The sequence below is a fragment of the Pinus tabuliformis genome, chromosome 1_2 (assembly GCF_031772625.1).
Source record: "Pinus tabuliformis cultivar Carrire ecotype Pingquan chromosome 1_2, CPIR1, whole genome shotgun sequence".
Taxonomy (NCBI): domain Eukaryota; kingdom Viridiplantae; phylum Streptophyta; class Pinopsida; order Pinales; family Pinaceae; genus Pinus; species Pinus tabuliformis.
The window spans coordinates 750,163,416-750,187,606 of NC_142298.1; the positions used below are offsets into that span (position 1 = coordinate 750,163,416).

The 24,191-nt window shown below is 40.0% G+C and overlaps 2 pseudogenes; both read right to left on the reverse strand.

Annotated features, from left to right (window-relative positions):
- Positions 1-452: 452 nt before the first annotated feature.
- LOC149207945 (protein ASPARTIC PROTEASE IN GUARD CELL 2 pseudogene) lies at positions 453-7,024 on the reverse strand (annotated as a pseudogene).
- A 14,505-nt stretch (positions 7,025-21,529) lies between these two features.
- Positions 21,530-23,070, reverse strand: LOC149207946 (protein ASPARTIC PROTEASE IN GUARD CELL 2 pseudogene; annotated as a pseudogene).
- Between the last annotated feature and the right edge of the window lie 1,121 nt (positions 23,071-24,191).

A 24,191-nucleotide genomic window follows, 5' to 3' on the forward strand; every position in this document is an offset into this window, starting at 1 on the left:
TAACTGCCAAATACTAAACCATAAATGATTGGTATATATAATTTACTAATAAATCATAAATAATTGGTATATATTATTTATTAATAAATAAAAATATTTTAATATTATAATAAAATTTATCATAATTAAAAATAAATAAATAAAGCCAAATAAAAACGTAATAATATCTAATGATCAGACTCCCGCTATAAAACATATAGTCACACTTTCACATTAAAACCTAGAGTAAAATGATTACATAGAGCAAACCTCCATATGGATGGTCTAGATTGCAGAGTTTGGAATAATATTTTTAGAAATACGATAAATAACAACCCAATACTTTTGATCAAATATCTAAAGTAATATTTCAAATTCTGCAACTCACTGATTGTACAAGGTTGACCATTATTATTTATAATTCCCTTGGAAATAGACCATAATATACATAAGCAACAGTAGAAGATTCCGCATCAACATTGATCGAGGGCGAAGCCAATTTGACCGTTGTAAGTATCGTAGGAAACCCCAATATGCTGCTATTGAATAGTCCCCATGACAGAGAGAGCAGAGTCGGTGGGCACAAAGGCAAAGCAATGAGTACCCATGGTATCCACTCGAACCACATAATTGTTAGCCATGAGAGATAAGGTCTTCCCATTGCAGAAGTGGAAGTCCACTCTGGGAACCATGACGGAATGTTGGTCCAACAGATCATAGCAGGTGTCAAAGAGGGAGGTTCCCTAGGCTTTAGGAACATGTCGGGTACCCACAATGAAAGCGTCCCTCATTGCTTCATAGGCAACTGTCTGTAGGTAGGTGAGGGCAGTGCTGGAGTCGAGTATGAGACCCCCACTGTAAGGCCCACAAGCCGTAGGCAACTCGGTGAGCGAGCATGAAGGTGACGAGCTGAGGAGCAACGCACGGTGGGGAGGAAAACATGCGAAATAAAACTAAGTGTTGTGGAAGCGTTTGGTTATATAGGCCGTGGGCAATCCCGGCGGGCCGACGGGCAGGCGAGGCCAAATGGTGGAGACACAACACTTGGGTCAGCTGATGGGCGAGCCAACCCATTGAAAAGATGAAACGATGGGTCGGCCAACATAAGGACGCGACGGTTCAAACGTTGGGTGAGCCATATATATGAGTGGCTTGGCATGGAGCTAAGGCATCATCAAAAAATGCACAAGTTTAGAGCGTTCAAGGTAGAGCGAAGGTGAAAGTGCGAGTTGGTCTGAAATTTGGGCGAAGGTCCAGGCAGATGAGTGTAGGGCCGAAGCACTCGAGATGAAACAGGTCGTTCGAAGGCGTTCGTGCAGGAGGTCATTCGAAGGCATCGTGCAGGAAGTCGTTCAAGGGCATCGTGCAAGAAGTCGTTTAAGGGCGTCGTGTACGAAGTCGTTCGAGGTCGTTCGAGGGCGTTCATGAAAAATCATTCGAGGGCATTCGGGTAGGGTCATTCGAAGGCGCGGCAGGGCATCCAGGCGAATGGTCATTCGGGAGGTCATTCGCGGGCACGACAAGGCATCCAGCCGAACGATCCGAGTTGGTGAACGACCGTCCCGGTGAAGTCTTGAATGGGCATGCACGACGAACGACTCGCCAGTGGAGACTTGGCGACTTAGGCGTTCGATGGACAGCGCCCACCGATGGGCGAGTTGGGTGTTCGGTGGGAGCACCCGATGAGTTGGACGAGTTAGACAAGTTGGACGGAACGCGTTCGGGTGAATATGCGGAGGCAAACGAAGAGTTGGGCAGAGTCGTTCGGACGATCGTGTGGGCGTGCCAACGAGCTGGCTAAACGAGTTGTGCCGATGATTGTAAAAATATTCTAAGTGTAAATCTAGGGTTTCCTTAGGATTGTAACTTATATATATATTATTATTGTGGGCAAGCTCATTACAGGGAGTTGCCCCTCCTAGTTATATTGTTGTGCATTTATGTTAATGCTGATGAATTTTTAACTGTTGTTTTATAATGAATGAAAGTACTTGGTAAAAGAGAAAAGTAAACTAAGTACAGAAGTAAGGCGTAGTCCATGACCGTGAGTATTAGTGAAAAGAAAAGGGTCGGTGGTGCCGCACCTCCTATAGTGCGGTTGGAAGAGTATCGCCAGTGTAGGGGCGTGACAGGTGGTATCAGAGTTGATGAACAACGAGAAGCTGATCCCACTGCACTAAAGTGACAAGCAGTATCAGAGCTGATGAACAACGGGAAGCTGATCCCACTGCACTAAAGTGGCAGGTGGTATCAGAGATGATGAACAATGGGAAGTTGAATACTTGACATTCGTGACAGGTGATTCAGGTTTGCAAAGGGAAGTGAAATACTTCGTAACAGGTTTAGCAAAGGTGAAGCTTCGTGCTTGGGCCAAGCTAAACGACAAGACATGGCAGGTCTGGAAGAATGTGAAGGGAAGCTCTTGCTAACCTTGTACAGGTTGAAGCGGATGAAAGAAGAGAACCCACTGATTCGATAAGTCTTGGAAAAGAATGTTGAAGACGAACTTCTTCGACTTGGTTGGGCAATGGAACAGGATGTAGCTGCAGATTGCGATGACGAAGAAGAGGAAGCCATGATGGTTGAGGATGTTGCAGATATGACAACGATGGAGGATGAACTTGAGATTGATCAAGTTGGACCAGGATCATGCGGTTTGCAGACATTGGTGGATGAGGATACTCACATGGAGGAGCCTCATGATGAAGTAAGTACTATTGATACTTGTGTTCCAATGAGACTTTTGGGAGATGAACAGGATGCAGGGAAGAGCAAAATCAGTTTGTCGATGCAAGGGAGGATCTTACCATGGATGTCTATGATGGGACCTTGTATGGAGAAGCACGGATCATTGACTGTTGCAGGACTTGTTGGGGTTATTTGTGACCTTATGATAGAAGGTACGAAGGCCTGTGACAAGGGAGGAACATGATGATCATGGTAGAAGAATGGGTCATGCTTTAGCCATATGGAGAAATTGGCTAAGTGCCCGGCATGACTCATGGACAGATTGGAGGAGGGCACACACTTGAGTATGATGATACTCGGGTGGAATTCTCATGGCTGAGACCAAGAGGAAGTCTTGGTGGAACCTTCAGTGGGGGAGCCATGGTGGAAGAGACTCATGTGATGATGATATGGTTGGGTGACTGAGTTCACTAGACCGGATTGCAGGCTTGGATGAGGATGACCGATTGTTGTGATGGGTCTACTTAGTTGGACAACATGGGTGACTTGAGTCATGGACATCGAGTTGGAGACATGGAGCATGGTAGTATTATGCAAGGACATTATGTAGGAGCACTTGTAGAGGTGTCACTTATAAGCATCCAATGAGGAGTGCCAAGGCAGGGATGTTATGCGGATGGATTTGCAGCTTGCTAATGTGACATGTAGATGTTTTACTTATGAACCGATGGGGATGTTGAGCACTCTTGTACAACAAGACCATCGACTTGGTTGGAATTGTGAGTAGACTATGGAGCATTCTTACTACATGGAGAGCTGAGGCATCTTGCAAAGACCTTTGGGCCGAGACATGTATGCTTGCTAGGGTGTTAGTTGGAGGTGATTCATGGAGCTCATGATGACATGAGGTTGTGACTTTTGGGGACTTCATATTATGGTGGACTTAGAGGATCTGATGCATTGAGAAGCTGAGGTCAGGGACTTGATGCAGGATGGGGTGCATACTTTTGAGTACATGTATGGGTATGCTTGAAAGAGTAACTTGATGTGGAGGATCGATATGAGACACTTTGGAGTAATGGAGTTACAGCGATGATGATGCCTTAGTGGCAACACTTGGGCCTGGGTTGAGCCGAGACCTAACCACTTTTGATACATAGGAGATGGGACAAGTGTATACTTGTTTCCTTGGCAGACTTGAGGGATGGCACATTGCAGATATGATGGAAGTTGCTTCATGAAACTGGATGTGGCACATCGAGAGTCGGATTTGATGAGAGGATCTCTTCACTTTGAGGAGATGGATATTTCGTAAATGGATGATGATGTTGGGATAGATGCGGCTGATTTCATGCAGCACATTAGTACCAAACATCATGGGCAGCATGTTGCAGATAAGATGAAGACTATGTCATGGACTAGGACATGGCTTATATGGAGATGGATTCTTGATCGAATTGATGTTGTGACAAGAGTCTGAGAAAAGACTAATGATGGCATGAGGATGTGCATTCTCATGGTTTGAGCGTGACAGTTGGACTGATCACCCGACTAGTTCGAGTCATGGGGGCTATAGCAGTGTACAGAGATGTGTTGGCATTATGTTGGAGTATCATGACAAGCAGTTCACACGATGACGATACATGATGAGGTCGACACGATATGTTGCAGTAAGCATGTAGCTTGAGTTGGAGGGACCAGCCTTCCACAATGGAACAGCATGTGGAGATTGCGACGGATGTGGTTGATGATCATGGATTGAGGAGACTTTCCAATGTATGACATACTGGTGAGTTATATGCCTTGGTATGGATATCTTGGTGACAGATGGTTGCTAGGATGAGAGATTGTGAGGATGACAATGATTTCAAGTGGGGGAGAATGTAAGGCCCATGAGCCACAGGCAACTCAGCGAGCGAGCACGAAGGTGACGAGATGAGGAGTAGCACACGGTGGGGAGGAAAACACGTGAAATAAATCTAAGTGTTGTGGAAGCGTTTAGTTATATAGGCCATGGGCAGTCTCGGTGGGCCGACGGGCAGGCAAGGCCAAATGGTGGAGACACAACACTTGGGTCAACTAATGGGTGAGCCAACCCATTCAAAAGATGAAATGATGGGTCGGTCAACATAAGGACGCAACAGTTCAAATATTGGGTGAGCCATATATATGCATGGCTTGGCGTGGAGCTAAGGCATCATCAAAAAATGCACAAGTTTAGAGCGTTCAAGGTAGAGCGAAGGTGAAAGTGCGAGTTGGTCTGAAATCCAAGTGAAGGTGCAGGCAGACAAGTGCAGGGCCGAAGCACCCGAGCCGAAAAAGGTTGTTTGAAGGCGTTCATGCAGGAGATCGTTCGAGGGAGTTCATTTAGAAAGTCGTTCGAGGGCGTCATGCAGGAAAGTTGTTCGAGGGCATCATTCAGAAATTTGTTCGAAGGTGTCGTGCAGGAAGTCGTCCAAGGGCATCGTGTAGGAAGTCGTTCGAAGGCATCATGCAGGAAGTCGTTTAAGGGCGTCGTGGAAGAAGTCGTTCGATGGCATCGTGCAAGAAGTTGTTCGAGTACATTCAAGGGCGTTCGGGTAGGGTCGTTCAAGGGCACAGCAGGGTGTCCGGGCGAACGGTCATTTGAGAGGTCATTCGAGGGCGCGGCAGGGCGTCTGGCCGAACAACCCGAGTTGGTGAACGACGGTCCAGGTGAAGTCTTGAACGGGCGTGCACGGCGAACGACTCGCTAGTGGAGACTTGGCGAGTTGGGCGTTCAGTGGAGAGCGCCCACTGGTGGCAGAATTGGGTGTTCGGTGGGAGTGCCTGACGAGTTGGATGAGTTAGATGAGTTAAACGGAACGCATTTGGGTGAACGTGCAGAGGAAAACGAAGAGTTGGGCAGAGTCATTCAGATGACCGTGTGGGCATGCCGATGAGCTGGCTGAACGAGTTGCGCCAGTGATTGTAAAAATATTCTAAGTGTAAATCTGGGGTTTCCTCAGGATTGTAACTTATATATATTATTATTATTGTGGGCAAGCTCATTACAGGGAGTTGCCGCTCCCAGTTATACTTTTGTGCATTTATGTTAATGCTGATGAATGTTTAACTGTTGTTCTATAATGAATGAAAGTACTTGGTAAAAGAGAAAAGTAAACTAAGTATAGAAGTAAGGCGTAGTCCATGACCGTGAGTATTGGTGAAAAGAAAAGGGTCGGTGGTGCCGCACCTCCTATAGTGCGGTTGGAAGAGTACTGCCAGTGTAGGGGCGTGACACCCACGACCCAACGTGTCATCGATGAAGAAGACGTCGTCCGGGATGGAGCTGAGGTAAGTGCAGCCGACGCTAATGGTGCTGAGGGAGAGATAATAGAAGGTAGGAAGAAGAGAGTTTGTTTCCATCTGTGTGAAGAAGGAATCTTGCAGAATAGATTGCGCCCCCGATTTGAGCATGCCGGATGACTTGGAATACTAGTCAACGAGGCAGTACAAAAATACGTCGTCTAGCTGTGTCCCGAGCTGCGAGGGGAGAGATAGCGACCCGACCCCAAGGCCCGAAGCCCCGTTGGCCCTCCGAGGAGGACGGTGTTGTAGAGGCTGCAGCCGATGGCCACGTCAGGGACATAGGTGTAGTCGAATGTCAGCGTCTCGGTGGCCATGACCCCAAAGGTGTAAGACCTGTAACTGTAGTCCACTCTATAGTGTAAGACCTGTAACTGTAGTCCACTCTATAGAGGCAGCCACCACCACTAGAGCAGCCGTGGACGTGAAGCTAATTGCACATGTCAGAGTTGCAGCTTAAACTGGAGAAGGAAGCGGAGGATTAGGGGTTGAAAATGGGATCCATCTGCTAGTAACACTTGCTACATGGCATGCACTGAATCCACATCACGTCACTGACCGTGTCGATCTCCATGTATTGCTCCCTCACGGGCATTCCCACGCCTATGCGCGTGAAGTACTCGCCGCTCCCCACCGCTAGTTGCCACACGACACCGACCCCTAAATCTTCCGCCACCTTTGCGTAGCTTCCTGTTGACTTGTTCAATCTCCTCTCTATCTACTACTCTAGTCCCCGAATTATTGCAGCATCCCGCTTCCGCGTCTCCTCCCACCATCGCTCGTACGATGGGCGAGCGTTGGCGGGCAGCAGAGTGTCCTTATGCACCACTTCCAACCTCCACGCACTCCCTCTCCCCTTCGAATCTCTTTTGTGTTCAACTCCGACAGCGGAGGAGACTTCGTTGAGCTGGTAGAAGGGCCTGGTTTTCGGGCAGTTGTGGCCGCTGTTAGAGGAGAGCGCAGGCTGGAGAAACAAAAGCATCCCGAGAGTGATCAAGAAGAAGCAAAGCTCAACGTAGCGAGGCGTCATCTCCTCGTTTGTAAGGATCGTCAGGCAGAGGCTTAGATGTGTGGCGACTGAATAAACTAAGAGCTATTTAATGCATTGTAATTATTAAACCCATTCAAATATTATATTTATAAAATATATAAATTTATATTAAAATATAATAATATATTATATTTTTAATATTTAATTTTAACTATAGAAAAATGTTATTAGATATTTTAAAAATCCACTCCACTTTCTTCTGAAAGCTATTGCCATAATATTTTATACTTAAAATATAAAAAAAATCTAGAATATTATATATTTTCAGAGAGCATTTATTGTTAAATCTCTTCATATCCCACAACAACCTATGGAGTTTAGGATAAGTGATTCTATGAATGTGTAAGTGGGTGACTAGGATTTCATATTAATTGAGAGAGTTTTGACTTTATAATAATAATGAAAATATTCTCAAACAGGGTGTTTAACTAGAGAATGTAAGAGATTAGGGGGTGAGTTTGCCACCCCCGCCTTACAAATAATTTAGGGATTGATATTGCCAACTTTCCCTATGTACTAAGTATGTGACTGTTCCTTTCATAATTTATGGACATGGAAATTCATACTTTGTTTTGGCTCTAACTATAGAGCTTACCCTTTGTGACTTTTATGTTGTGTTACTTCCCTTCCCCCACCGCGAGTGGGATTTATTTTGGGGTCTTCCAATGCTGAGAGGCTCGTGCATGACAAATTCCATGTAATTTTGGGGATTTTTCTTCTTGTTTTTTCCTTCTGAAATATGCCTACTCATGACAGACAATGTAGTTGTGGTGGTCGAAGAATGTAGGTGACAAGTTGATGGAGTTTGGACAACTTGGTGCTCATAGAGAAAACATGATGGAAAATTAAATGGCAATGTTGGATGTTCAAACAATATTTCTCACTAAATATTGTGGTTTCTTCCAAAGTTGTTGTTTTCTACTGTAGCGGTTGTTACCCTATCTTTAGCTCTACAACATTCACAAGTCTTGATAGCATGAACGACTTTCTTTGGGGTACTTCCTTACACTCTTAGCTTTGTTCACAATTTTTTTGGCCTTGAATTTAACAAGTTCAATCTATTTTGTTATATAGTAGTTTTTGATAACTAGCATTCTAGTCCGCAGTGTTTCAGTAATTTTTAGAAGCCCTACCCTACCTAAGGAATTTTATCTGCTACATTGCCTCTTTGTCTTGTTTTCCCGTGTTGGTATAATATAACTAGCCCCCACCCAACCTTTATTTTAGTCTTCCTCCTAATGTTCCCTATTTCTGTAATTTTTCTGCTAGTTTTGACTCTTGATCTCTATAATTGTTGTTTCCCTTTCCTGTGCATCATGCCTTAGAAACACATGTGCAATCATCAATGGGGAGGTGGATGTGGCCCCAAAAGTAGAACACGAGCCTAGTCCCAGACTCAAGAGGTTGCGACCATCTTCCATTGAAATACCCCTTCACCATCTCAAGGCCCTCACAACCAATGACCAACAAAATTTTTCAGATTCTAAAATCTTTGAGGAGGTAGTCGACTAGGGTTCCTAACTTTGGTCACACCATGAGAATATGGAAACAATACCTAAACTCCATTACTCTTCATTGGAAGATGGAAACCCTCATGGGCAGGGTCCTAAAGGAGAAACATGAGGAGAGGAACGCCATTATCTTTGCTTTGAATGATAGCATGAATGCCCAATGTTACCAATGTTCTTGTCTAGAGAGCCTAGATGCTAGGATTTCCCACCTGGAGAGCCATCTCTAGTGCAATGTTAATCCTCTAGCTACTTTAGGGTCTAACACCCAAGATCCAACTCCAATGACTTCCTTGGATTCCTGATTCACTATTCTGTATTACAGTAGCACAGTAGCACTTTTACTTGTAGTTCAATCGTTGATAGGACTAGTAATTCAAAACAACTAGTTTTATTTTGGTTACTCTTTCCCTTCATAGAGAGTCAATAAATCTAGTTTTTCTTGTGACATATTGAAACTAACTACGATTAACTCAATATATGCATTGAATATTTAAGATATGAAAATAAATTTAATTTTGTAAATATAATTAGATTTTATATATATATATATATATATATATTAATCAAAATTGATTATTATTTAATTTTATAAATATTATATATTATTTAATTATTAAAATTTATAGAGATATACATACTTATAAAGAGATTAGAATTTATAAATTTTTTATAAAGAAAAAAAGTGTTCTAAACTAATAAACCCACTCAAATTATTATATTTGTAAAACATACAAATATGAATTATATTAAAAATATAATAATATATTATATTTTTCAATAGTTAATTATAGAAAAATGTTATTATATATTTCAAAAATTCACTTTCATCATAAATATATTTCCATAATATTTTATAATTAAGGTATAGAAAATACCTAAAATTTGATATATCTTCAAAGAGAATTTATTCTCAAATCTGTGCATAACCCACGACAACAATTTGGTACATATGACTAAAGTGTGATGGTACTGTGAACTTTGGATGTATGAGGATTAGATAAGTGATTTTATGAATTGGTAAGATGTTGAGTGCGATTTTTCAACCAATGGAGGTTAGGATAAGTGATTCTATGAATGGGTAAGTTAGTGACTAGGCTTTCATATTAAGTTAGAGAGTTTCAACTTTATAATAATGATGAAAAGATCCTCCTAATTGGGTGACCAACGAGAGCATGTGAGAGATTAGGGGGTGAACCTACTAATCCACCACCTTACAAATCATTTAAGAGGGGGTTTGGTATGTCCAACCCTCCCCATGCACCAAGCATGCGATTATTCCTTTCATAATTTATGGACATTGAAAATCATAAACTCTATTTCGGTTCCAACTACAAATCTTACCCTTTGTGAATTTTATGTTGTGTTAAGGTCCTTCCTTGTCATGGGTATGATTTATTTTGGGGTCTTCCAATGTTGAGAGGCCTGTGCACGAAAAATTTCATGTAATTCTAGGGAATTGACTTGCTTTTTCCTGAAACATGTCTATTTGTGATATATGATGTAGTTGTGGTGGTCAAGGATTATTCGTGCCCAGACAAGTTGATTGTATCTAAATGGCTTGGTCCTAATAGAGAAAGTGGGATGGAAAATTAAATGGCAATGTTGGCCATTCTGATTATATTTCTCACTGAATACTATGGTTTCTTCCAAAGCTATTGTTTTCTATTGTAGTGGTTGTTACCCTATCTTCAACTCTACAACATTCACAAGTTTGGACAACATGGATGGCTTTCTTTAGGGTACTTCTTGAATCTCTAAGCTTTGTTCACATTTTTTTTTGCCTCGAATTTAATGACTTCAGTCTATTTTGTTATATAGTAGTTTTTGGTAACTAGCATTCTAGTCGTGGTGTTTTAGCAACTATGGGAGCCCTCCCTACTTAAGGAATTTTATGTACTGCCTTGACTCTTTGTCCTTACATCCTATGCTAGTATTCTTTGACCATGCCTCCCTCATCCATCATTTCAATATTCCTCCTAATATTCATTTTATCTATAATTCCTCCTCTGGTTTTGAGTCTTGATCTTTGTAATTAGTGTTTCCCTTTCTTGTGCATCATGCCTCAGAAGCACATGTGCAATCATCAAGGGGGAAGTGGTTGTGGCCTGCAAAGTAGAACATGATCCCAGTCCTAGGATCAAGAGGTTGTGGCCATCTTGCATTCAACTACCCCTCTCGATATTTGTGATGAGATTCACCATCTCGATACCCTCACAACCGATGACCAAGAAGATTTTTCATATTCTGAAATCCTTGAGGAGGCAGCCCATTAGATTCTTGACTCTGGTCACACCAAGGGAAGATGGAGACAATACCTAAACTCCATTACCCTCATTGGTATCTAGTAGAGTAAGATGGTTGATAGGCGAGAGAATTAATCTCTCTCCATTAGAAAAATGGAAGCCCCTTATGGGAACAATCATGGAATCTTGGTCTGAAAAGTTAGAGAATCATGGAATCATGGAATCCGCATAGATGGTAGAAAGTGTAGATTGGAGAAACAAAAGCATCCTGAGACTCATAAAAAAAAACAAAGCTCAACATAGCGAGGCCTCATCTCCTTGTTTGTAAGGATTGTCGGGCAAAGGGTTATATTTGTGGTGACTGAATCAACTAAGAGCTATTTAATGCATTGAGTGAGAGATCCAATATTCTCGGTACTGAATAGTATTTATTTGTCATTTCCATTGAATATTATTTGTGTGATAGGCCACTCAAGTTTGGAGCTTCCAATGGCTTTCTAGAGCGGGAAGGCTTATTCTTATAAAATTAATTTTGGAAGCCATTCTTTTATTTTGGATGTCTCTTTCATTGATCCCAAAATGGATTCTCAATTTAATTCGCCAATCCTGCTTTAGATTTTTATGGAAGGGTTCAAAGGATGGGCGAACTTTTCCTTAGGGAAGGTGGGACAAAATCACTTTACCCAAGAAATGGGGAGGCTGAGGGGTTAAAAAATATATTCCACATATCTAAAAATTTAGTAGCAAAGGTAGGATGGAGGCTAATAGATTATGTAAGCCTATGGGCCGAAGTGGTAAATAAGAAAATATATATATATATATATATATATATATATATATATATATATATATATATATATATATATATATATATATATATATCCCTTATCTACAAAAAAATGTGTCATACTCCCAAATAAATCCAAGTCGAATGTCTGAGTGGTCTGGAAAGAAGTTATGGAATCTTTCAATGCGATTGAGAGTTGTCTAGCTTGGAGGGTTAAATCTGGTGAAAGAGTTAGAATTGGAGGGGATCCATGGGTTGGATGCAGTGAAAACTGCTTGTTGTCTCTTGCCTTGGTGGAATTTTTGAATGACAATGGAAAGTATACCTTGAGCAAGGTGGCGGATCCATAAAGCACATCTTTATGGGGTCAAGGATAGGCTAGTGCTACACAATTAACTTTGCCTAATGCTTTTATAACCCATTGTTGGGATTATACAAATACTCTCAATATCTCACATGTTAGAATCAATGAGAACGTAGATTCTTTATGGTGTGTTCATGCTCCATCTGGGGATTACTCTCCAAAGATGGGTTACCTGAACATCATTTTTTATAGAGAGATGAAGAAAGTGGAGTGGTGGTGAAGAAAAATTTGGAAGTTGTGATGCCCTACAAAAGAAAAGTTGTTCCTATGGATTATTCTTGAAAGCAAGGCCCCCATAGGGGTTAATTTATAGAAAAGATGTTTCATGGGGCCAAGTTGGTGTGCTCTGTGTAAAAATAGAAAGGAGATAAATTTGTATTTATTATTTGAATGTACTTATTCCTCTATAGTATGGAACACAATAAGCCTGCATTTAGCTTTAAATCTTAGATGGTAGGGTCCTTCATGTAAAGATGCCTCACAATCATGGTGGGAAAATGTAGTCCCAAAAAAATATAGAAACCTCCCTCCAATTTTTTGTTGGGGCATTTGGCTAGCTAGAAATAAAGCCATTTTCAATCCTAGTCTCTCTTCTCTGATAGAGTGGTTGGTCAAATCATTGCCATATATGACTTAATTCTTGATGATATTGTATTAGACAAACCCTAGAACATTGTTGTTGAAGAAGTGGATCGTTCTATCTGGTGGGGTTATTTTGATGGGGCGTCCCTTGATATGGGTGTGTTTGGTAGTGGAACAATTTTATAGCTATATAAAATCACTAATTTAGGTTTCCAAGTGGGTTGGGAAGGGGATCAAATAATTATGCAGAGATGCTTAGTCTAAAGTTATTATCATCGTTTGCTTTTAAAAAGGGATGCAAAATGCTTCATGTTTTTGAGACTCTTTGGTTGTTATTAAATAGCTCAATGAGACTAACAGGTGTCACACTCACACAATGTTTCTGATTTTTGATGAATTTTTGAGGTTAAAGTTTTCTTTTGATCAGATTACATGTTGTCACATCCACATGGAAAGGAACATTATTGCAAATGTCTTTCCAAGGTTGGTGTAGGATAGGATATGGGGACTTGGAATATTTAGGAGCATTTAGTGGAAAATTCACTAGAGTACTATCATAGAACTTTCTCTAAAGGCGAGTAGTTGAATGACCAAATTTTTTGAAAACTTTTAGTTTTTTGGTATTTCCTCATGGTTCTCAGTATTTATCTCATGAATAGCTTGACTATTTGTATGTATTTTTTATGATCTGTATTTATCTTTTGACATATTATATGATGGGACATGATATGGGCTTATAAGTCCCATTTTTACTTACAATTTTTTGGCACGCAAGTGCATATGTAAAAATGTAATTTTCACTACAATGGATGAAAATTACGATTTTTCTTAGGGAAAAATAAATGTTGTAGAAGAAAATGTAAAGATGTTGCTAAGAAGAGAATGAATATTGCAAGGATTAGAACTAAGTCTCATGAACTATGTGTTGGGTTGTGTTATATTATTTCCACGAAGTTAACAGGGGATTTGAGGGGCACCCGTAACCCCACTTTATGGGGTCCGAGGCAGCGCCCCAGAAAATTTTGGTTTTGGACCCTATGTTAGGTTGGGCGGACCCACCTATGGTTTTGTGCATGATTTTCGCACATGTTTTTTGGACGCGATGGTTTTTTGGTCCATGGTATTGGACGTGATGGTTTTCGGTCCATGGTATTGGATGTTTAGGCATAAAATATGTATTATAACATTGAAAGGAACATAATGAAAAATCAAGTTTGTAGTCCCGGTTTTGGGATCCAAGGGAAAATCTCTATGTATATGTGTTTTATGTGTTCTGCTCTCGCATTATTTATTTTTTGTGTTTTAGAATTCATCTACACGTAATTTCTGTACGGGGTTAAAACCTACATTTGGTATCAGAGCAGATTTGGCTTCAAGGGGACGCCTTTGTTTTTGAGGGGTTTCGCTCAAGCCTGTGGTAGACCCTGTTCAGTGGGAGATCTGCGAGATCGATTCTGGTGGTGAAAGAAGATGGCGAGCAATGGAAAGATAGAGATCGAGAAATTTAATGGTCAGAGTTTTGAGTTTTGGAAACTCGAGATGGAGGACCTGTTGGTGGATAAAGATTAGTGGATCGCGGTAGATCCGGGTACTAAACCAACGGGAGTGTCCGATGAAGAATGGAAGAAGTTGGATTCGAAGGCAAAGAGCACAATACGATTGTGTGTCTTAGATTCAGTATTGTTGAATGTATTAGGGGAAGCTACAGCAAAGGCTTTGTGGGACAAGTTAGGGACTTTGTACCAATCTAAGTCTCTGGTGAATAAACTGTTCCTACAGAAAAAGCTGTATAACCTGAGGATGAAAGATGGAGACTCGGTGACAGCATCTGAACGCATTTAACACTGTGGTAAGTCAGTTAGCATTTGTTGGTATTAAAAATTTAGATGAAGATAAGTGCATCAGTTTGTTGTGTTCTCTACCAGATTCGTGGGATAGTCTGGTTATTGCAATAGGTAGCAATGCAACTGCCTTGCAGTTTGATGAAATAGTCTCAGCCTTGCTGACGGAGGAGATGAGACGGAAAAATATGGAGATCCAAAATGGTGATGCCTTGTCTGTACGACGACGGTCCCAGAACAGAAACAAAAATAAGTCATCGAGTGGGAGATCTAAATCTAGAGGGAGATCTAAATCTCCGGGAAAACCTGTAAAGGTGGTGTGCTGGAAATGCGGAAAGGAAGGCCACTTCAAAAGGGACTGTAAATCTAAAGCTCCTGATAAAGGAAAGGGATTTGATGAGGCTCCTTCTGCAGAGGCGAAAACCACCTCAGATGAAGGTGGGGATGTGTACTTGGCTTCTTCAAGTACACATGTAGATTATGAGGCATGGTTGATTGACTCAGGTGCATCCTTTCACTTCACTCCCCATAGAGAGTGGTTCTGTGAGTATGAGAAATATGATGGTGGTGATGTCTTCTTGGGGGATGAAAGGAAGGTTAGAATCATTGGTCGTGGAAAAGTAAAGTTGAAGCTGCAAGGTGGAAGGGTTAGAACACTTTCGAGTGTTCTGCATATTCCTGCATTAGCCAGAAATCTTATTTCTGTTAATAAGCTGGATGATGCAGGTGTAAAAACAATGTTTGAGAAGGATACCTGCAAGATGGTTCGGGGAGCACTAGTATTGATGCGGGGAGTTCAGATTGGAACTCTGTACAAGCTGGAAGGTAGCACTATTGTTGATGGGTGCAACAGTTTCGTGGTTCCTGAAAGTGGAGCAGAAAATCTAGTGGTCTCTGGAGAAAAGACCATGTTGTGGCATCAAAGGTTTGGACATATTGGAGAGAAGGGCCTTCGAATACTTCATGGTAAAGGTATGGTAGAAGATATAAGTAATAGTTCTCTGGATTTTGATTTTTGTGAAAATTGTGTATACGGGAAGCATAATCAAGTGAGTTTCCCCTCTGGTGGTAAGAGGGCGAAACATATATTAGAGCTTGTGCACAGTGATGTGTTTGGACGTGTGAAGGTTCCATCACTCGGTAAGTCTGTGTACTATGTATCATTTATAGATGACTTCTCAAGGAATACATGGATATATTTCCTTAAGAAGAAATCTGAAGTCTTTGATAGGTTTAAAGAATTTAAGGCTCTAGTGGAAAACCAGACAGAGAAGAAGATAAAGGTGCTGAGGACAGATAATGGTGGAGAGTTTTGCAGTAAGGAATTTGAAAAATTCTGCAAGAAATGTGGTATAGCACGGCAGAAGACTACTCCATATACACTTCAACAAAATGGAGTTGCAGAAAGAATGAACAAGATGTTGATGGAAAGGGCAAGAAGCATGCTCAGTGGTGTCAGTTTAGGACAGGAATTCTGGGCAGAGGTGGTGGATACTACATGTTACCTAGTCAACAGGTCACCTTCATTAGCGTTGGAGGATAAGACTCCACAAGAGGTATGGACTGGTAAGAAACCCTCTCTTTCACATCTGAGGGTATTTGGATGTGATGCATATGTACATGTTCCAAAGGAGAAACGAACCAAGTTGGATAGTAAATCTGAAAAGTGCATCTTTATTGGGTATAAGGATGGTTTAAAGGGTTATAAGCTTTGGAACCCAGTAACAAGGAAGGTTGTGTACAACCGAAATGTGGTGTTCAGAGAGGTGAAAGATGTTATTAAACATGAAGTCCAACCAAAGGAACCTGAGAAGATAGAGTTTGAGCTAAAGGAGGAAGAATCAGACTCTACAACAGAGGAGGCATCAGAAGATGAAGAGCCACAAAATCTGGTTGTGAGAAGCTCAGTTCGAGAAAGAAGGCAGCCAGAAAGGTATAGTCCATCTGCTTTCTGTTTAAATTTTGCTTTGTCTATTACTGATGATGATCCCAGAACTGTGAAGGAAGCAGTGGATTCAGAGGATGGAAAACTCTGGAAAGAGGCCATGGTTGATGAAATGACATCTTTGCACAAAAATGAGGCTTGGGATCTGGTGGAGTTGCCGGCTGGAAGGAAACCCATTGGCAGCAAATGGGTGTTCAAAAAGAAGACAAATGCAGAAGGAAAGGTGGAGAAATACAAAGCTCGATTGCTAGCAAAAGGTTATTCCCAGGTGCCGGGAACTGATTTTGGTGATAATTCTTCTCCTGTTGCCAAGGTAACTTCTATTAGATTACTTTTATCTATTGCTGCTGCTTTTGATTTTGAGGTAGAACAGATGGATGTGAAGACAGCATTTCTTCACGGGGATCTCGAAGAGGAGATCTTCATGAAGCAACTTGAAGGCTTTGTGGTGAAGGGTAAGAAAGAAATGGTATGTAAATTAAAGAAGTCTCTATATGGGTTAAAACAGTCACCAAGGATGTGGTATCAGAAATTTGATACATTATACGGGACTTGGCTTCACCAGAAGCAAAGCAGATCACTGTGTGTATTTTAAATTAATTGGTGACCGTGTTATTTATCTAGTCTTGTATGTGGATGATATGTTGTTGGTTGGAAATGACAAAGAAGTTATCTAGGATTTGAAGACCCAATTGTCCTCCAAATTTGACATGAAAGATCTTGGTGCTGCAAACTATATTTTGGGCATGAAAATTAAAAGAGATCGGGCAAAGAGGAAGCTCTGGTTAAACTAGAGGAAGTATGTCGAGACAATATTGCAGAGGTTTAATATGCATGATAGTAAACCGGTGAAGGTTCCTATTCCTGTAGGTGTGAGGTTATTTGCTGAACAATGTCCCAAGACATAAGAAGAGGAAGAGGACATGTCCCGTGTTCCATATGCAAGTGCAGTCGGTAGCTTGATGTATGCAATGGTCTGTACTAGACCAGACATTGCACATGTAGTGGGAGTATTGAGCAGGTTTATGTCAAAACCAGGGAAGGAGCATTGGACAACAGTGAAGCAGGTTTTCAGGTATTTGCGTGGCACTAGTGATTATGGTTTGTGCTACCAAGGAAGACCAGGATTGGATAGAGGGTTGGATATTCATGGCTTTGTTGGTGCAGATTGGGCTGGAGATCTGGATCAGAGAAGATCTACAAGTGGGTATGTGTTTAACCTATTTGGAGGTGCAGTCAGTTGGATGAGTAAGAAACAATCTGTAGTGGCACTGTCAACTACAGAGGCAAAATACATGGCAGCCACTCATGCAAGCAAGGAAGTAGTTTGGTTGCAGAGATTGTGTTCAAGTATGGGGTTAGTACAGGAAGCTATAAGGATAGACTGTGACAGCCAAAGTGCAATTTTCTTGGCAAAGAACCCCGCATATCATTCAAAGACAAAGCACATTGATGTTTAGTATCACTTTGTGAGGGATATGATAGAAGACAAAAAGGTGTTGCTGGTAAAGGTGGACACTTTGAAGAATATTGTAGATGCATTGACAAAATCTGTGAGCTCTGAGAAGTTCTCTTGATGTAGAGAGACAATGGGCATTTCAGGGCTGGAAAAATGACTAAGCTCTCTTGTGGCCCCCTATGGAAAGAAAACAACAAGTGGGAGAATGTTGGGTTGTGTTATATTATTTCCACAAAGTTAATAGGGGGTTTGAGGGGCACCCGTAACTCCACTTTATGGGGTCCGGGGCAGCACCTCGGAAAATTTTGGTTTTGGACCCTATGTTAGGTTGGGCGGATCCACCTATGGTTTTGTGCATGATTTTCGCACATGTTTTTTGGACGCGATGGTTTTTTGATCCACGGTATTGGATGCTTCGGCATGTATAAATATGTATTATAACATTGAAAGGAACATAATGAAAAATCAAGCTGGTAGTCTCAGTTTTGGGATCCAGGGGAAAATCTCTGTGTATATGTGTTTTATGTGTTCTGCTCTCACATTATTTATTTTCTGTGTTTTAGAATTTGTATGCAGGTAATTTCTGTATGGGGTTAAAACCTACACTATGGAGTGAAGCCATACGTTGGTCTATTCCCAAGGTACCTTGGGATGAAAGAATATGCCTCCTCTATGATACTAAGAGAGTCAGACATGAAAAGAACTTTCTCTTGGATTGTCTGAGCCTTATTCACATATGTTCTGATTTCCAAAGCATTTGCCCCAAGACCAACCTCCTTGACTTATTCAATAAGCAAAACTATAGTGAGCTCAAAAGGCTTCTTTCCCTCCTTTTTTATCACACTTTCTCTTGGATTCTCTGAGCCTTACTCACATATGTTCTGATTCCCAAAACATTTGTCCTAGGACGAACCTCTCTGACTTGTTCAATCAAAAAAACTATAGTGACCTCAAAAGGCTTCTTTCCCTCCTTTTTTATCACAGTAATAAAATTTTAAATAATCTCAATTAATTGTTTCTTTCTTAAGATCTGACCATATCGGTCTTAGTGAACGTTAATCATCATCATCATTTATGAAGCAAAGACTACATTAATTATATTTTGAAAAATATATGGGAAATAATGCCCCAGTACAAAAGTCAACGTCAAAATATCATAATAATAAAGATGTAAATTACCCATATTACACCATTAAGAAAATAATTAAAATAATTATGTATATATAAAGGTTACAGGATCCAACTACTAAAATACTTGATTAAAATTAATATTTATAATTAATTTTATTATTAAAATTATATTCACAATTAACATAGTATTTATAAATAAGATTAAAAGTATATTTATAATTACTTTCTATCACTAAAATTATATTTTTAATTAAAATAATGTAAATGGTTAATTTCATCATTCGAATTGTATTGATGGTTCGTTAGAATTATAATCATATATATAAGATTAAATGTACTAGCATGTTCTCATGTACCTAATGTCCAAAATTAGTAAAAAAAAAAATTAATCTCTTTGGCCATGTTATTGATAATTGAATTGTGTGCTGTTAGATTTATAATTTTGTAAACATGTATATTTTAGGGCAAATAGAAATACACATTTTTATATAAAGGCGTATCATTAAAAAATAATTAAATTTTTAACAATATGTTAAAGGGAAAAAAAGAAATTTGAAATTTTATGCAACAACCACCAGAAGTGCATGGTAATAAAAGGAGTTGTCTATAATGCCATTTTTTGGAGATTCTGATCACGGAATCCCGTGGAAGAAATTGAGGTTAAATATTGATTTGTTGTAGTTAAAATGGTTTTTTAACTGCATATTTGGATTCAGCACCTGAAAAACCCCTAGGACGCTTTGATTGTGCAGAAACTAGCTATCAAATTTGCGATTCTAATAAATTGCTTTCGGATTTTGACCAGAAAAACCCACCGAAAAGACTTCCAAAAAATCTCATTATAGACAACTGCGTAATAAAATCTTATGCCCTATAAAAACTGGTTCTCTCTCTCTTCTTTCTATCTCGTTCTCTAGTCATCGGACTCTGGTGGCATCCTGCCTCGTCGTCTCCTCCCACCGTTGCTCGTAGGACGATCGAGCGTTGTAAGGGCAGAAGAGTGTCCTTATGCACCACTTCTAAATAAAAATAAAAATATGTGTAATGCAAATATTATGATGTTATATTTAAGAAATATGATATGTTGCCATATGTATCATATACCATAAATGACACTCAAAACAAAATTATATGTTAAATCACAAAAAATAGTGTATAAAGAAATATATAATATTACATAGTTTAGAAGAAAATATAAAAATGAAAATGATTAAAAAAAATTACATGAGTTTCATTTCAAAGATGAGAGATAATACTCAAATACAACAACAAATGATTATAATAATGGTAATGTAAATTCCCTACATTGTTGAAGAAGAAGATCCATATGAGTGTTTAGGAAGCAAGTATTTTTATTTAAAAATAATAATTCAAACACAATTTTTATTGTGTAAGAAAATTTCATGGAATTTTATTCTATGATAATTTGGCAAAGTGGTGTTGTTTTAAAAATCTATAAAACATTTAAGATAAATGTATAAAATAAAAAGTTAAAAATTATTAAAAAAATAATTAAAAATTTATAATATGTTGAATTTTAAAAATAAAAATTATAATACATTAAATTTTAGGAAAGAGGTTTGTTGGTGGTAACACAATTGGTAAAAAGTTTGTGCTTGTGTATTAATGTGATCATAAGTTCAATTGCCCCAAACATATCTCACTAATGAAATTAAAAGAAAAAAAATGAAATTTTATGCATCATTCAAAAGCACATCAATCATAAAACCTTTTACTAAATGTGCAATGAGAACCTTTTAATGGTTTGTATGGCTATTCGTCTTTTGAATGCCATGTCATCCACCTAAAAAAGTTATATTTTACCAATTCATATTGATCATTGTGAGCGATATCATGTTGTATGATCAAACTACAACATGAAATTTTAATGTTGTCAACATAATTGGTTGAATATAATTTTTTAAATCTTGAGAGTAAGTTGAGTTCTTTGACATAGTGTTTTTATAAATGTAGAAAAGACAAAATCTCCCACATAGTTTTAAACACTACACTTTTTAAGATGATGAATTTTAAAAATGTTAAAATGTTAACTAAATTTTTGTCTTTACTAAATTTCTAAATTTTGATAAAAATGAATAACAATTTTGTTAATAATATCTAAATTTTAGTTAAAAATATATAGTCTCATTGTAAAAAGGCTAGAAAAATAAGTACTTCCTTTAACTATATCGGCCTCCCCTAAACTATAAATTATTTATATGTTTTATTTATTAATAATAAAATATATTCTTTGTTATAATTATATATAAAATCTTTTAAATCAAATAAAATTCTAAAAATCTCTTAAAATACAATCCATAAATTGTAATCTAACCATCAGACTCCTAATCTAACAAACATACAGTCACACTTTCACATAACAAACATACAGTCACACTTTCACATTAAAACATAGAGTAAAATAATTACATAAAGCAAACCTCCATAATTTCATATGGATTTTTGGAAATGGATGGTCTAAATTGCAGACTTTGAATTATATTTTTTGAAATCTGATAAATAGCAACCAAGTACTATCGATCAAATATCTAAAATATTTCAAATTCTACAATTCACTGATTGTACCAGGTTGACCATTATTATTTATAATTCCTTTGGAAATAGACCATAATATACATAAGCAACAGCAGAAGATTCCGCATCAGCAATGATCGAGGGCGAAGCCAATTTGACTGTTGGTAGAATCGTAGGAAACCCCAATATGCTGCTGCTGGATATTCCCCATGATAGAGAGAGCAGAGTCGGTGGGCGCAAAGGCGAAGCAATGAGTACCCATGGCATCCACCGGAACCACGTAATTGTTAGCTGGGAGAGATAAGATCTTCCCGTTGGAGAAGTGGAAGTCCACTCCCGGAACCATGACGGAATCATGTTGGTCCGACAGATCGTAGCAGGTGTCGAAGACGGAGTTTCCCTCGGCTCTGGGAAGATGTTGGGTACCCGCAATGAAAGCGTCCCTCATTGCTTCGTAGGCAGCCGTCTGGAGGTAGGTGAGGGTAGTGCCGGAGTCGAGGATGACACCCCCACGGCCCGACGTGTCGTCGATGGAGAAGACGTCGTCCGGGATGGAGTTGAGGAAAGTGCAGCCGATGCTGATGCGGTGAGGGAGAGATAATAGAAGGTAGGAAGAAGGGAGTTTTTTGCCATGGGCGTCAAGAAGGAATCCTTGGGAACGGATTGCGCCCCGAATTCGAGCGTGCCGGATGACTCGGAATACCTGTCAACGAGGCAGTACGAAAAAACACCGTCCAACTGTTCCCCGAGCTGCGAGGGGAGGGATAGCGGCCCAGCCCCGAGGCCCAGAAGCCCCGCTGCCCCTACGAAGAGGCCGGTGTTGTAGCGGCCGCAGCCGATGGCCACGTCACGGACATAGGTGTCGTCGAATGTCAGCGTCTCAGTGGCCATGACCCCAATGGTGTAGGAGCCGTCGCCGTAGTCGATTCTGTAGGCGCAGCCGCCGCTGCGAGAGCAGACGTGGACGTCAAGCTGACTGCACGCATCGGAGTTGCAGCTTAAAGCGGAGAAGGAAGCGGAGGAGTAGGGGTTGAAAATGGGATCCATCTGCCGGTAACACTTGCGGCATGGCATGCACTGAATCCACGTCACGTCGCTGCCCGTGTCGATCACCATGTATTGCTCCCTTGCCGGCGTTCCCACGCCTATGCGCGTGAAGTACTCACCGCTCCCCACCGCCAGTCCCGACACGACCCCGGCCCCTAAATCTTCCGCCACCTTTGCATAGCTTCCCGCCGACTTGTTCAATCTCCTCTCTATCCGCTGCTCCAGTCCCCGAATTCTTGCGGCATCCCGCTTCCGCGTCTCCTCCCACCGTCGCTCGTACGATGGGCGAGCGTTGGCGGGCAGCAGAGTGTCCCTGTGCACCACTTCCAACCTCCACGCACGCCCTTTCGCCTTCGACTCTCTTTTGTGTTCAACTCCGACAGTCGAGGAGACTTCGTCGAGCTTGTAGAAGGGCTTGGTTTTCGTGCATCTGTGGCCGCTATCAGAGGAGAGCGCAGACTGGAGAAACAAAAGCATCCCGAGAGTGATGAAGAAGAAGCAAAGCTCAACGTAGCGAGGCGTCATCTCCTCGTTCGTAAGGATCGTCTGGCAAAGGGTTAGATGTGTGGCGACACAATAAACTAAGAGCTATTTAGTGCATTGTAATCCTTGAATCTTCAAATTATTATATTTGTAAAATATAAATTTATATTAAAATATAATAATATATTATATTTTTTAATATTTAATTTTAACTACATTAGATATTTTAAAAATCCACTTTCGTCCGAAAGCTATTGCTATAATATTTTATAATTAAAATATAAAAAGATAGCTAGAATCTTATATATTTTCAAAGAGTATTGATGGTCAAATCTCTTCATATTCCACAACAACTTATGGAAGTTAGGATAAGTGATTCTATGATTGTGTAAGTGGGTGATTAGGATTTCATATTAATTTAGAAAGTTTTCATTTTATAATGATTTTCAAACAAGGTGTTTAATTAGAGAATGCAAGAGATTAGGGGCGCAGGGTGTTTAACTAGAGAATGCAAAAGATTAGGGGCGAGTTTGTCACCCCATCGCCTTACAAATAATTTAAGGGGTTGACATTGCCAACTTTCTTCATGTACTAAGCATGCTAGTGTTCCTTTCATAATTTATGGACATGGAAAGTCATACTTTGTTTCAGCTCCAACTGTAGAGCTTACCATTTGTGACTTTTATATTGTGTTAGTTCCCTTCCCTCACTGCGAGTGGGATTTCTTCTGTGGTCTTCTAATGTTGAGAGGCCCATGCATGATGAATTCCATGTAATTCTGGGGAGTTTTCTACCTGTTTTTTCTTGAAATGTGCCTACTCATGACAAACAATGTAGCTGTGGTGGTCGAGGATTGTTCGTGCCCTAGACAAGTTGATGGAGTCTGGATGGATTGGTGCTCATAGAGAAAGCAAGATGGAAAATTCAATGACAATGTCATATGTTTGAACAATGTTTCTCACTAAATATTGTGGTTTCTTCCAGAGTTGTTGTTTTCTACTGTAGTGGTCATTACCCTATCTTTAGTTACAGAACATTCACATGTCTTGACAACATGGGTGGCTTTCTTTGGGGTACTTCCTGACTCTCTTAACTTTTTTTGACCTTGAATTTAATGACCTCAACCTATTTTGTTATATAGTAGTTTTTGGTAACTAGCATTCTGGTCTGCATTGTTTCAACAACTGTTAGAAGCCCTGCCCTACCTGAGGAATTTTA